This window comes from Pholis gunnellus, assembly GCF_910591455.1.
Source record: "Pholis gunnellus genome assembly, chromosome: 11".
Classification (NCBI taxonomy): Eukaryota; Metazoa; Chordata; class Actinopteri; order Perciformes; family Pholidae; genus Pholis; species Pholis gunnellus.
Genome location: NC_136538.1, coordinates 6,811,227 through 6,824,374, shown reverse-complemented (window position 1 = coordinate 6,824,374; position 13,148 = coordinate 6,811,227).

The window sequence follows — 13,148 nt, the reverse complement described above, 5'->3', positions numbered from 1 at the left end:
TCGTCAGCAAAAAATCAAGTTGACCTAAGTTGATCCTGTTATGACCTCCGATCTTTTAAATGTCACTTTCACGTCATCACTGCTTCCTCACAGGTGCGTGCTCTCTGTGTGGAGTCTGCATGTTTCTACCAGGTGCCCCCTCCCTCAATCCAAACTAACTCATGTCACCTAAAAACGAGTCAAAATGTCCATTAGTGTGGTCTGCCTGGGCGTGTTACTGTATATCTTGGACCCTAGGATCACCCATCAAATTAATTGCATTTTTAGTTGCTAAAAGTGATCAGAAACTCACGAAACTTTGCAAAAGTGGCAAAAATGTAGATCTAATATCAGTCTGGTGTTCCGGGGGGGGGGGGGGCAAAATGTCTCGATAGCACCCCCTAGAAAGTTGCTAGAATTAAACCGCTCCTTTATGTTTCACCTACATGTATGAAATTTGATCATGAAAATGACCTAAAATCATCAGTTTTCACAGAACGCCCTTGCAGTGTTGGCAATAAAGCGCATTTTGCCATCAAAGTTGTAACTTGAGCCTACATTTTCCAATCTGCTATATATTTCACAGTCCATTCCTGCAGACATCTCCTTGACCGAAATGACTCATATAGCGCCATCTACTGGCAAGAGGAACAACAGGAAGTCAGCTTTATGTAAGGGATTTACATGAAATTTACATTATGTGGTCTAAAGCATGTTTAATGCGTGTTCTCTAACACTACATTGGACACAGGAAGTGATGCAACATTTGCAGTACATCATCTCCTGCACCTTACATTGCACGTCCTGCTAGTTATCCCTGACGTGCAGGAATATAGGAGGGTTAGCTCATCCCTTCAATTACCTCTTGCTTTCCACCTACTGGGTTAAGGGACCTAGAAGTCCTTGTTCTGGAAATTTGGAAGCTCCCATTATATTTCAAGGACCCCACTCTGTATTTGTTTAAGAAGAGTTCCTGGATTCTATTGCACAAGGAACTTGCTTTCTTTTGTCTACTATTGGGGAATTGGGGACATTACTTCTTCCTCATGAACATAGCGACTGCAATAGCTTTTGAAAATCTCTGGTTGGCTAAAGATTCTTCACTGTAATCCAACACATCTTGAAATATGAAAAACAATTTTTCAGCTTGTGCTTCCTGTACGGGTTGAACTTTTTAGTCACTATTTCTGCATTTACAGTACAACTTTTACTTGTATATGTCCTACAGGACGTTTGCCCTCACATACTGTATGCTGCCCTATGTATACTTGCAGCATAAGTAGTCCTATCCTTTATACGAACTAAAGAGAAATCCTGTCTTATTACCTTAATGAAACTACAACATCTTGTCTTTCTGGACCACAGTCTATCTCATCTCAGAAAACACCATTGGCTCTAAACTGAAATGATAAACAGGCATGTTCCTCAGATCGTTAAAGCACCCTTTGTAATGAAATGTATGCACGATATAATAAGCTGTGATGAAGCATTTGATTACTGCGCACATAAGGGTTTGTATTACACTGGTTGTTAACAACTTGTTAGGTTGCTATTTTGACATGTTACCAACAGAGATGTGGATCTAGTGGTGCACTTTACCCTATTTTGATCTTTTGTGCCAGAATTGTATTCCTAGGGAAGAGTTCTCATCAACCATATCATCACAACACGTGAGGGAATAATCAGTGAGCAAAGTTGAATACCGGAGGTGCCACAGTGTAAGGAGCGTGTTGCATAATACTATTTGTAAGAACGGGTGATAATGACATGCACTTAAAGGCACTCATTGATCATTATAAGTTAATTGATGAGTTTTCATTTCAGATAGAATGTTTACAGTGTACGTGTTGCACCTTTACTTCTGTCTTTACTTAATATCAATACATCATGATTTTACATATTTTAAAATACAAATTACTGCCATGCTGCTCTAAATCCTTATTCTAGTTCAAAACAAAGACCTACCTCTACGATTCACTCGTCCCACCAGTGTGTCCCTGCAGGGAGCTTGGACGAAGTGTGCACCAGGATTTTAAAAAGTTACTAAGTACACGTGTTATCACATGGACCTTTAGTCAGTGGACATGGAGCTGTCCCTTCCTGGGTTTCTATTCAAGTGTTACAAATGGCTTGTCTTTTGGAGGACAGTTAGAATGATAAACTAGTGTTTGACCTTACGTAAATACTTCACTTGTTTTATTAGATATTTTGTATTTATTTAAAAAATCTTGTCAGATGCTTGTGTTTTTTTTCGTTTTCTCATTTTATCTTATTCGTCCGCACAAGTTCATGATTAACGGTTTGGGAAACTTTCCCTCTGAAAACAACCGAGCGACAACGATGACCTCGCTGACCTTTAGAGTTAGTCCATTAAGTCACATGAATGGGACGATCAACGTTTAATCGACTTGGCGGAGGTATACGTGCGCTCTCTAAAAGGTTATTTCTCTTCGCCTGCAGAGAGGTAGACAGCCGGTCTTGCTTGGAGACAGAGGTGACAGGGAGTTCCCTTTCATAATATGATGTCAGGATTGTATACGTGCAGTTTCTTCCCTGCTCTCTGAACACGGTATTGTTCCTCAGCCCACAGCCTGCATTCTGCCTGCACGGGGAACAAAAAGCCCAGCTGAAACCCGGAGGCATGGCGGTGCAAAAGAAAAAAACAACAAAAAAAAAAAAAACATTGGTCCTGGGTTGGCCCCGCAGACGTAGATATGCCGATAAGGCAGGCGCATCCAGCCATGGCCTTGCTCCCATCGGGTCAAAGCCAGAAGATAAGCAGATATTGTCAACACTGTCGTTTTATCCACCCACCACACATCTGCCCGAGCTCTCACACGGGGTGGGGGAGAAATCAAAGCAGCCTGCAGATTTGCCTTTGTACGCAAGAAACAAGCCCATTGCAGTTGTCAAACAAAACGTGGGGGAAGAATCAGGGTGAAATAAGGCATCACTATCAGGACCCTACTGCCAGACCACAGAGTGTGAAGTCCAATTGTCCCCTGTCAGTTTTCTACTCATGTGCATGAGACATCTACCTGTCTGCGACAGCTGCGTGACGCGTTCACAGATAGTTTAAAGGCTCATTCAGACGTGAATATGTGTTGTGTAACAGAAGTCACAATAGCACTCCGCTGTGAGGAATCGGGGGAAGTCCAACTCATAGGCCTGCACTTGCTTTCCTGATGTGTATCTTAGCTGCGAGCACTTGGTGTTCTTATCCACAGGCTTAGCAAGAGACACTCAGCGCGCTACTGTAGTCAGGGCGTGTTGCCAAGGAAACGGAAACTGTTGCAAAAAGCAATATAAAGAGGTGAAAAGCTCTTGACAGCAACAGTTATTATTAAACGGTCTCAACCGGTGCAGGCTGAGGCATTTCAGCTCTGCCTTCAAGCAACTTCCATCACAACTCTGATCCGTGCATTCACCTCAGAAAGGACATTGCAGCTGATTTTCTGTCACTGCATTGGTGATGGACTGCTTTGTCCCTTCAACTAATAACTGAGGCCGGTTTGGTTGGAGGCACAGGTCTGGCCAAGAAAACGGATGCTAATTCTCCTGAGTTGTAAACCAGGGGGGAGAAAGTTAAATGCATCCATTCAACCGAAATTCAGGAATGCTGGTTTTAAAACACCGGGCTCTCACAAATTCTTCTGGAAACTTGTTTTTCTGAATGTGTGGATCTGTTGCTGGAATGACAACCAATGCTACTCCTGATCCCAAGCTAGTGTTTCAGGCTTCAACTCTCAACCTTCGCATTCAACACTAAACTAAACTGAAACCTATCAGTGTGCAGTGTTCCAGGCAGAGGAGCAGCACATGTGACCAGAGCTCACTTGATGTGTGTTGTACCTCTGATTAAAACCAGTACAGTATATATATACATATCCATATACAAATCCATATACATATATATACATATACATACATATACATAATCCCTTTTTTAAATCATTGTTAATTCAAGTTATATCGAGGCAAGTCGAGTTCCCGCCGCTTGCTGTCGCTTTTCTTCTTCAAAACACAGAGAAAGAGGTTGAGCAAGAACTGGAATCGTGAGTATACAGCAGATTCGCATGTAGACAATGTGCTTTCTCTCTGTCTGTAAAACACAGGGACACACATCCACCTCACCTCCCTTATTAAAATCCTGTTTCCCCTGTCCGACAGTCACTGCACCCCTGGTGTGGCACAATAAAAACAGCGACGCTGAATACATCCTGAAACAAGAAATGGTGACAATGATGCTAATGTTTGCAGCTCAGACTTTATATAAAGGCAGAGTTATAACAACGGTGCAATGATTTTCTTTGTTGTTGGTGAAAACATTGATAAAATGCATGCAGTGTCAGCACCATAAATCACTAGGTGTCCTCACATCACTCACAGTAGCAGTCACTCACCCATGTGTCCAACTCATTAAGTTTGCCTTGTTGTTGTTTGATTGATTCTGTCTTTGACAGCACTCACAGATCTCAAAACCCGCACTGTACAGATATGAGCTTATATTAATGAGATTTTCTGACATTGACTTTTGACATTACAGCAATTATATAAAATAATGAAATAACAATTATAATTTCAAAATTAAAGCTGCGAGCAGCATTGGTCGGGCCCTCGCACGTTCACGCACGTCGAAGGTACTGGCAGGACTCTGGTTGACGCGGCCGTGCATTTCCGTGACCATCATAAACTGCATGCACGAGTTATATGATATTTCCTGCGTCGGCCAGCAGCGTAACAAGATCGTGTTGACAGGTCTTAAGCCTCAAATGTTTTGAGTGTACCTCCAATACAATCATAAATGAAAGCCTGTTAAGATCATAGAGAAAATGAATCTGTGTGAATGCGCTTCAGTGTTTGTAACATAACAGACTGTCAGTTTACTGGGATGGGGTTCAACTCCCTGCAGTGTCCTGATTGTATTTGGACTTACATGAAAGTTAAGAAAACAGTAGTATCATTTGCTTTTACTTGAACACTTTAATTTAACACCGTTTTCATTTTAAGCTCTTCTGTAACTTTAGATTGTAGTGTGAAGCATTCATTGTGACATTTAACCTGATTCTCATGTAGAAGCTCTGCACAGCTCATTTATACTAATGCCGACTGACATGGTTTGGAAAACCTACTGTTATCTAACTTTTGCTCTCCAAGCATCTCAGTTTGCACATATTTAGATCAGAGAAGTCTTTTTCTCATGGTGTGCCCACAAACCCTTTTAATAAAATCAGTGTTTGGGCCGCTGTAATTATAAAATCTTGCTTACGTCTGTGGTTGCCAATAGGTGGCGGTATGAGTATGAGTTAATATTGAAATGCAGAAGTCCTAAAGTCATGACAGTCATCAGGCATGTCAAGTTTGGTGGACTTTAAGGGGGGGGGGGGGGTGACGGCCCTGCAGGCGTGGCTGATTGACTGATGCAGAGCACCTGGTCCTGGAGGATAAAGCCCTGCTCCAGTGTTGCTCTGGCGGCGGGTTTTCTCTCCAGCATACGTGGAGTGATCCCTGCCATTTGCTGCCGGTTATGTTTGGTTTTCTTTGTAACACCCACACTTTATCACACGCATTCCACGTTGACGTTACTGATGTTACTGACTGACTCACTTCATAAAGTTAACTATTTCTTTTTTTGGTTCAAATAAATACTTTACTTTACCATCATCTGTTGTGTCTTTTCCGTATTTGTCATAGCCTATAGGAGCCGGGTTATGACAGTTGATGACACTATTTTCCTACATGGTAATGTAGAAATACATTTTTAAATGTGCCTGCATGAGAGTCCTCAGATTTTATCCTTTTTCATTTAGGCTATGGCTTTGCTCCATTTAAAATCTAATCTCCCAACTTCATGTCTCTGTTGTTTTAAGCAGCATCGTCTCCAGCACTCCCACACATTGAAGTATATATCCAAATCATTAGCCAGCAACACAGAATGTATGGCGAGAGCTATCATAACATCCTTGCTGTAACCCAGTTGTAAATTATTTGACATTGTCACAGTACCACATCCTATGTCATCAAACTGTCAAACACATGATGCATTATTGTGTTGACTGTGTGTGTGTGTGTGTGTGTGTATGTGTGTGTGTGTGTATAAACAAAGCAGAGACGGGTCACACTACAGTGGATGATAAGAAAAGCTAGTGAAAACGCTTAATTTAACACCACTAACACATCACCAGGGGCCTGCATTACAAAGCAAGATTAGTGGGTCAACTGAACGTGGACAAGCCTTCTTTTGTCTGACGTCATCAAACAATGAAACCCATGGCTTTGAAAATGAGTCTCTTCACATCTTTCAATTCTGAGTTGAAACACATTAAGCACCAATTAAAAGTACAGCTACAAAGACAAAGTTGAACCAGCAACCTAAGCATAACTGCTATTAACAACCTACAGTCCTCTGCTGGCTTTAAATGTTGGAAAATACCAATAATTCAGGAAAGATGTGGAGGCATTGTAAGGTTTAAATGAAGTTTATAACTGACAACATCAATACATAGAGAAGTCCTGAGTGCTTTTGTGTCAAGTCTGTCACACTGCACTAATTAGCTCATTTCAATCAGCTGTCTAGCAGCAATCAAAGGTTTTCACGGTGATGGTTAGTGCTAAACACAGCACACGTTCCAGCAAGAATCTGATCCGAATCGGAGAGAAATAAACATCTGCAAGCTAGATTACAGCTTTCTCTGACGCTTTTGTTCCAGTAAATATTTGCCATTTACTTTACTAATAATGTCCACAGTCTCTCTCTCTCTCTTTAAGCTAACGTTACTACATTACTTCAGCCTGTGGACCTACAATTGAATCTAGCTGCACCCTATTTGGATCGGTTCCTTTTTCCACAGGTTTTCAGATAGATGGAGCAGGAGAAAAAGAGAGAGAGGGTTCATTTGTGACACACTGGGGACACATATTTAAAAAGTCCCTTTTGCATAAAAGGTGAACTTCAAGACACTCAACAATTTCACGCCTCTTGATACAAAATGCAGTTGCTAGGTTTTTTTGGGGTTTTTTTGTACAAATTCAAAGAGACAAGATCATATTACTCATATCTTGCCTCTATTGATTGGTTGCTGGTCAGTTTTAGGGTTGATTGATTTTTATATTTTTCTGATGATGTTTAACAGATGGCATTTCTCTCTCCATCGTGACCAAACGGTCAGCTGGAACAAGCATCAAACTAAAACACGTTTGTCAAAAATATGTAGAGCGATTCAAAAATATGAATAAATCGCCACACTCATTGCTTCAATCAGTTTTATGACAGAATTAACATTCAAATAATAAACTCACTATAATGCATGCTCAGCTGGAACTATTCACCTTACTATGAACACCTAAGGGGGAAAGTGCACGCTACAGCTGAGGGAACGGGCAGATGTGATACCTGGTGTGTACAGACACTGTGTGACTGCCTAATATGTTTGAAAGCTACGAAAACACGCTGAAAGGCTCTCCCGTTTCCTCACTATAATGTCACATTAAATCCTATATAGACGAAAACACAGAGTTTGTTGCACATAGCACCATATATTAATGCAAATCAAATGTATTCACGTCCGACCTGGTCGGCATAAGTTACAGCGAACAAAAGAGGAAAGCCGTGAGACCCCCACTTGTACTCCGACACAATAAACAAGCGTAACATTCACAAAGTATACCCCAAACCCAGTGTCCCATTAGTCCCAAAGTTCCTTAATTCAATTTAAACAGTGCGACGATAAATAAATCCCCGAGGCCAAACATAATATTATCAACAGGTGGAAGGAATTGCGTGGTGAGACGCCGCTGTTCCGTAATCTGTAGAAGCCACGCTATCTCACCACGGTCCGTTTAGATGGTGGCTCTTTCTTGCAGTAGTCCAGTGAGGTTTCCGATTTATAATGCACAAAGTTAGATTGTGCTCTTTGCTGTACAGTCGCCTGGAAATCCTACTCTTTGAGCCCACTGAACACAGAGTGCTTCACCTGTCTGCGCGCTCCATACTCCTCTCATGTCACTTCAACCCGTCACATTTTATACAAGCGAGGGAAATAAAAATAATAGTAAGAATAATAAGAAATGCTATTCATAAGCTGTGTTAACATTACAGGCCACTGATAACACTTACAAGTATACACAGCACTTTATATATGTGAAGGAAAATAAACAGCAATATGTTCCCCATATAACAACTGCCGTACACAAGGATATAGACAGTAATGACATAACGTAACTTCATTTAAACTTATATATATATATAATACGTTAACATATATATAATACGTCAACACAGCGCAGGTCAGAGTGAGCAAACGGTTTTTAACGGTTAGTTTGTCTGGAGGAAAAGTTTCTATAGTTTAGTAAAAATGTCTAAAGTTGTTTAGCGTGACTGCACACAACGTAGACCCTTAATGCGAATGCGCAGATCATTGAGACGCAGGAGTGGGAGGTTCGGCTCCCGAGTGAACCTTTAAATGTGAAAGTCTCACCAGGTTCTCAGGAGGGGAGTAGACACAAAATATTATCTTTTTCTTGTTGTATGAATTAATAAAAGCGACAACTCGGGTCCTGTCCTGACATCATATCATACAATTCACCCAAATATATGTAGCCACAAAACTCGGCAAATTGATGCATTTTTGCTACATTTTGCATCCACTTGTTAAGAAAAACCTCAGCATGATCACATGTTTCCTCTTGACAGGGAGTAGAGAGGGGAGGGGCTCTGAAGGCTGTATACAGCCGCCCCCCGTGTGGCCCGTGCCCCGTGCCCCGTCACTCTTCCTTTGATTCCCTTTATATCCGATTGTGTTCTGCCCATACATGTAGCTGTATTATATCTGCCGTGCACCAGTGCACCGCCAGTCTTCATTATATTAATTTCCGTCTTCACAGGTAACCGTTTTACATCCGCTGTGCGCCCCATGCAATGCCGTGCGCACTGTGCACAATTCAGTCTTGAGTTTATTTTGGTCTGCCCACACAGGTAAGTGTCAGGTAGGATGCAAACAGGCAGAGATGGGCAGTATTTCTATTACTTGTAATTGAAATACGTATTTCAATTACTTTTGAGTATTTTGTAATTTGTATTTGATAGGGCCGATTAAAAATCTAACGTAATTTGTAACAAAATACTTTAGAGTGGAGTAATTTTGTATTTAAAATACTCAAAATACTTTCTCCACGAAACAAAAAACAGTTCACGAGTTCAGTCTTCAGATCTTCAAGTTCAACGGATTGTCTGTCAAGTAAAATATTGTATCTGAGTGTGACAGATGTCAACTAGCTTGATGTATAATGTATGTCTGGGTCTGGCTACATAGCCTATTGTATATACATGGTGATGGTTATAATATCAAGCTAGCGATCGATGCTAACATGCGAGCGATCGATGCTAATATGCTAATGACGCTAGCATGCTGTCTAGGCTAGTGCATAGCAGTGTTTAGCAAGTTAACTTATCAGTCGAGTAGCTAGCTATTTAAGCAAAGCAACTTCACCTGGAGAATCTCCAGAAACTGAGCAGAGTGGATCTGCTTCTGTGTTGAAGGCATAATGATATGAAATGTTCTTATTGTAGAACATATGATGTGTCTACTGAACTAATCTACATCAAATTATTTTTATTAAACATGTTTCTTTTTGTTAACTTGTTTAGAACTTTTCTTCTTTTAGTATACAAGTGTTCATGACAATAAAATCTTAAACTGCCTTTAAATATTAGTCTTGGCCAATGTAAACATTAAGAATAAGCTTAAATAAATATGTTATATATTTGTAAACACACACTGCTATATATTTGTAAACACTGCTATATATTCGTAAACACATTTAGTGAAGCTTAAACCATATGCTATGTGCAGTAATCATAATATGTCTCTAAGTGTAAAGTCACAGAGTGAGGCAGTGTATTCCACCTGCGTAGGGCCCCCTCATTATCTAATACAAAACAGGAACCAGGTACTCCCCGGTCTTGCCACTGCCTGGTACAAAATAACAGTTTCGACTAAGAAGTAGTTAAGGGACCTTGGCTTTAGAATGAACTCTCAAACACACACACACACACACACTGATCTGACTCATCGCTGGAGCGGCTGGCTATCCGTGTGCCGGTGGGGACGGACATCCTGTGCACCAATGAGGCCCTCAGAAAGTTTAAACCAAGAGCCGCCTCCACCAATAGTCAACCAATCACAAAATGCCCTTAAGAACATATAAATCATTGTGACTCCCCCTTGGGGAGCGCCTTTTTCTTTGCTGTCACAGATAGTTTTGATGAGGTCCGAGCTCGTATTGATCTGCTGCGTCAGAATACTCCTGTTATGAATAAACACTTTGTTCGATTTTAAGTATCTTGAGTTCAGTCTTGTCTGTGTCCTCTTTCATTAACACCAACTAAAGTCCAAAGAACCTGAAATGTAGAGATGAGTATAGTGTCAGTAAGCCGTTGTAATGAAACATGTTGGTTAGATGTCTTTAGGAGAAGATATATCAACCAACATACTGTTGTCTGAGGTGCAGGGGAATGTGTCACAGACTTTCAGATGTGAAATAACTAAATAACATTACAATGAATGAGAGAGCTTTAGGGCTCTCTTAGTGTTTGGAGCTAAGTTGTATTTCCTAAACGTGCAAAAGGACTAAATATCTGTTTTAAGTTATCAATTTTGTATCAGAAGGCACATTTGTGAGGCTTATAAGGACTTAAGTGTGAAATGTTTGCCTAAAGCAGAACAGCTGGAGGTCAGAGTGGGTGACATCAGCTGCTCCGCTATCGCCCCCTTCTGGCTTGGGCCCCGTTCCTCGTACGTGGTTCAACTAAGTCAATCAAATGTCCTATCATCCAGCTTAAATTAACCCGATGATTGATGTCAGGCTATCTCGGGTCCTCAAAGGCTGATCCGCGCTCAAACAATCTCGTTAATTCGAACCAGAAACCATGATTTTCTAACAGTACAACGGCCAATAAACTCAAAGAAAGAGCCTCTTTTTTGTCCGCTGATGAGCAGGAGATGATCATGAACGCATATGAGGAAGTTAAATGCGTAAGTGTTGGGAAAATGTATAGGTTAATTTTAAGTGCCTCATCACCCCAATCAATCAGATGATATTTCTTTAAATGTGCCTGCTGGCAGTAGGCTTAATGGAACGCATCATCCAATGAGATCTTATAGTGAAAATTATTATCTCAACTCTTTCAGAATAAGTAGATAAAAACAAGCCCAAAGAGTATCTAACTGATACGAATTAATAGATACTTATGAGGATATATGTACTGTATGCACTTATGTATCATGTACTATATATATGTGTATATACATGTATGTGTAGTTTACCATATACAACTAGGAGTTTGAATATGCGTGTGCGAATCTGTGTATGGGCATATCAGTATATGTATTATTCATAATCAGTAATTCAATCAATTGAAGCAGTGAAAATAAATTGTGTGTGATTCTCTCTATTCTTATCATGAGTCCACCTTAATCATGTTCTACAATAATGATATGCTATGGTGTACTAATAATACTGTCATATAATTATGAGTGCTTTCAACCATCATGTAGTTGCAACCCAGCTATCAAGAGGACATGGGAGCGAGTAAAAACTAAGCACTAAAACATTATTCAGAATGGTGAGTCAATATGAAGGCAAATCACTGTCAAAATCCGAGAGCGCAAATGAGATCCATGCGCGAGCGAAAATCAAACAGCCGCGCTGTTACTTTGACGAGCGCTTTTATATCACTCAGCGAGCAAAAGTCGCTCGCGAAGTTTAAACCTGCTCGCTCGTGAGTCTTTTTCCTGCTCGCTCGCTCGCGAGTAGTTTGTCTTTTTGACAGTAAGTGGGCGGACCCAGTCTCCCTTGTATCTCTACATATAATTGGTTACAAACCTCGTCTTTGGATAAACCGGATATCACATCTGACTTTTCAGATTTTCAGATTGCACTACAGGTCAGGGGCAAATAATGTACATTTTACTGCACGGGTACTTTTACTTTCTGCACATAAAGTACATTTTGCTGATAATAACATACTTGACTAAGGTTTTGATTGCAGGTATTTTACTCGTAGTGGATTATTGTTTCATCAGTATGTTATTAGTACGTTTACTGCAGTGAGGATCTGAATACTTTTTCATCCACTAATTACTTGTCAGTGATTTAAGTTGGGCAAACAGTTAATATACAAATAGTGGTCCCTAATCTCGGCTCCAGATCCTTGAGCGGGTCCAAATTGTTGCTCATATTATATCTCTTAACTTCTGTAAACATAACAGTATGATTAAATATGATCATCATGTTTTAATCAATTAAGATCAAAAAGTGTCTTTGAGCTGTTTGTCACAAGAGGTTTGACTATCAAACACACATTGTCTGTAATAGAATGATGGAGTGAATTTAAACCAATCTGAGCAACTTGACTTTAACACATTTTGTATTATTGTATTTAATAACGCTATTAAATTGAATTGAAAACCACCTCTATCAGACCTAGCATCTGCGTCAGAGTGATATCCGGTTTATCCAAAGACGAGGAATTTAACCAATTATATGTAGAGATACAAGTGAGACTGGGTCCGCCCACTTACTGTCAAAAAGAAAAACTACTCACGAGCGAGCAAGAAAAAGACTCGCGAGCAAGCAGATTAAAGTTTCGCGAGCGAACAGGTTTAAACTTCGCGAGCGACTTTCACTCGCACGAGAGTGAATTTTGCTCGCGGAGTGATATAAAAGTGCTCGTCAAAGTAAAATACGCTCGCGGCTGTTTGATTTTCGCGCCGCATGGATCTCATTTGCGCTCTCGGATTTTGACAGTGATTTGCCTTCATATGCGGCGTGTGGTGTTAAATGTATGGCTTGAGAAGGTCTTGTAAATAAATGATTCCGTGTCGGCAGAATCGATAGCGCTCGTACAGGAAGTCATCATGCCATACCAGACAGTGATGCCTGTGGTGAGGGTGCTCTCTACCAGTCCTCTGTAGGCCTGGGTGAGAGGGCGACGGCTCAGACCAGCTTTCCTGAGCAGCCTGATGAAATAAAGCCTTTTCTGGGCTTTCTTTACTGTGGCTGTGGTGTTAGGAGTCCAGCTCAGGTCCGAAGTAACCTGCATTCCCAAGAATCTGTAGCCGTCGGTCCTCTCCACCTCGGTCCCCTTGATGATAAGAGGCTGTAGAGGG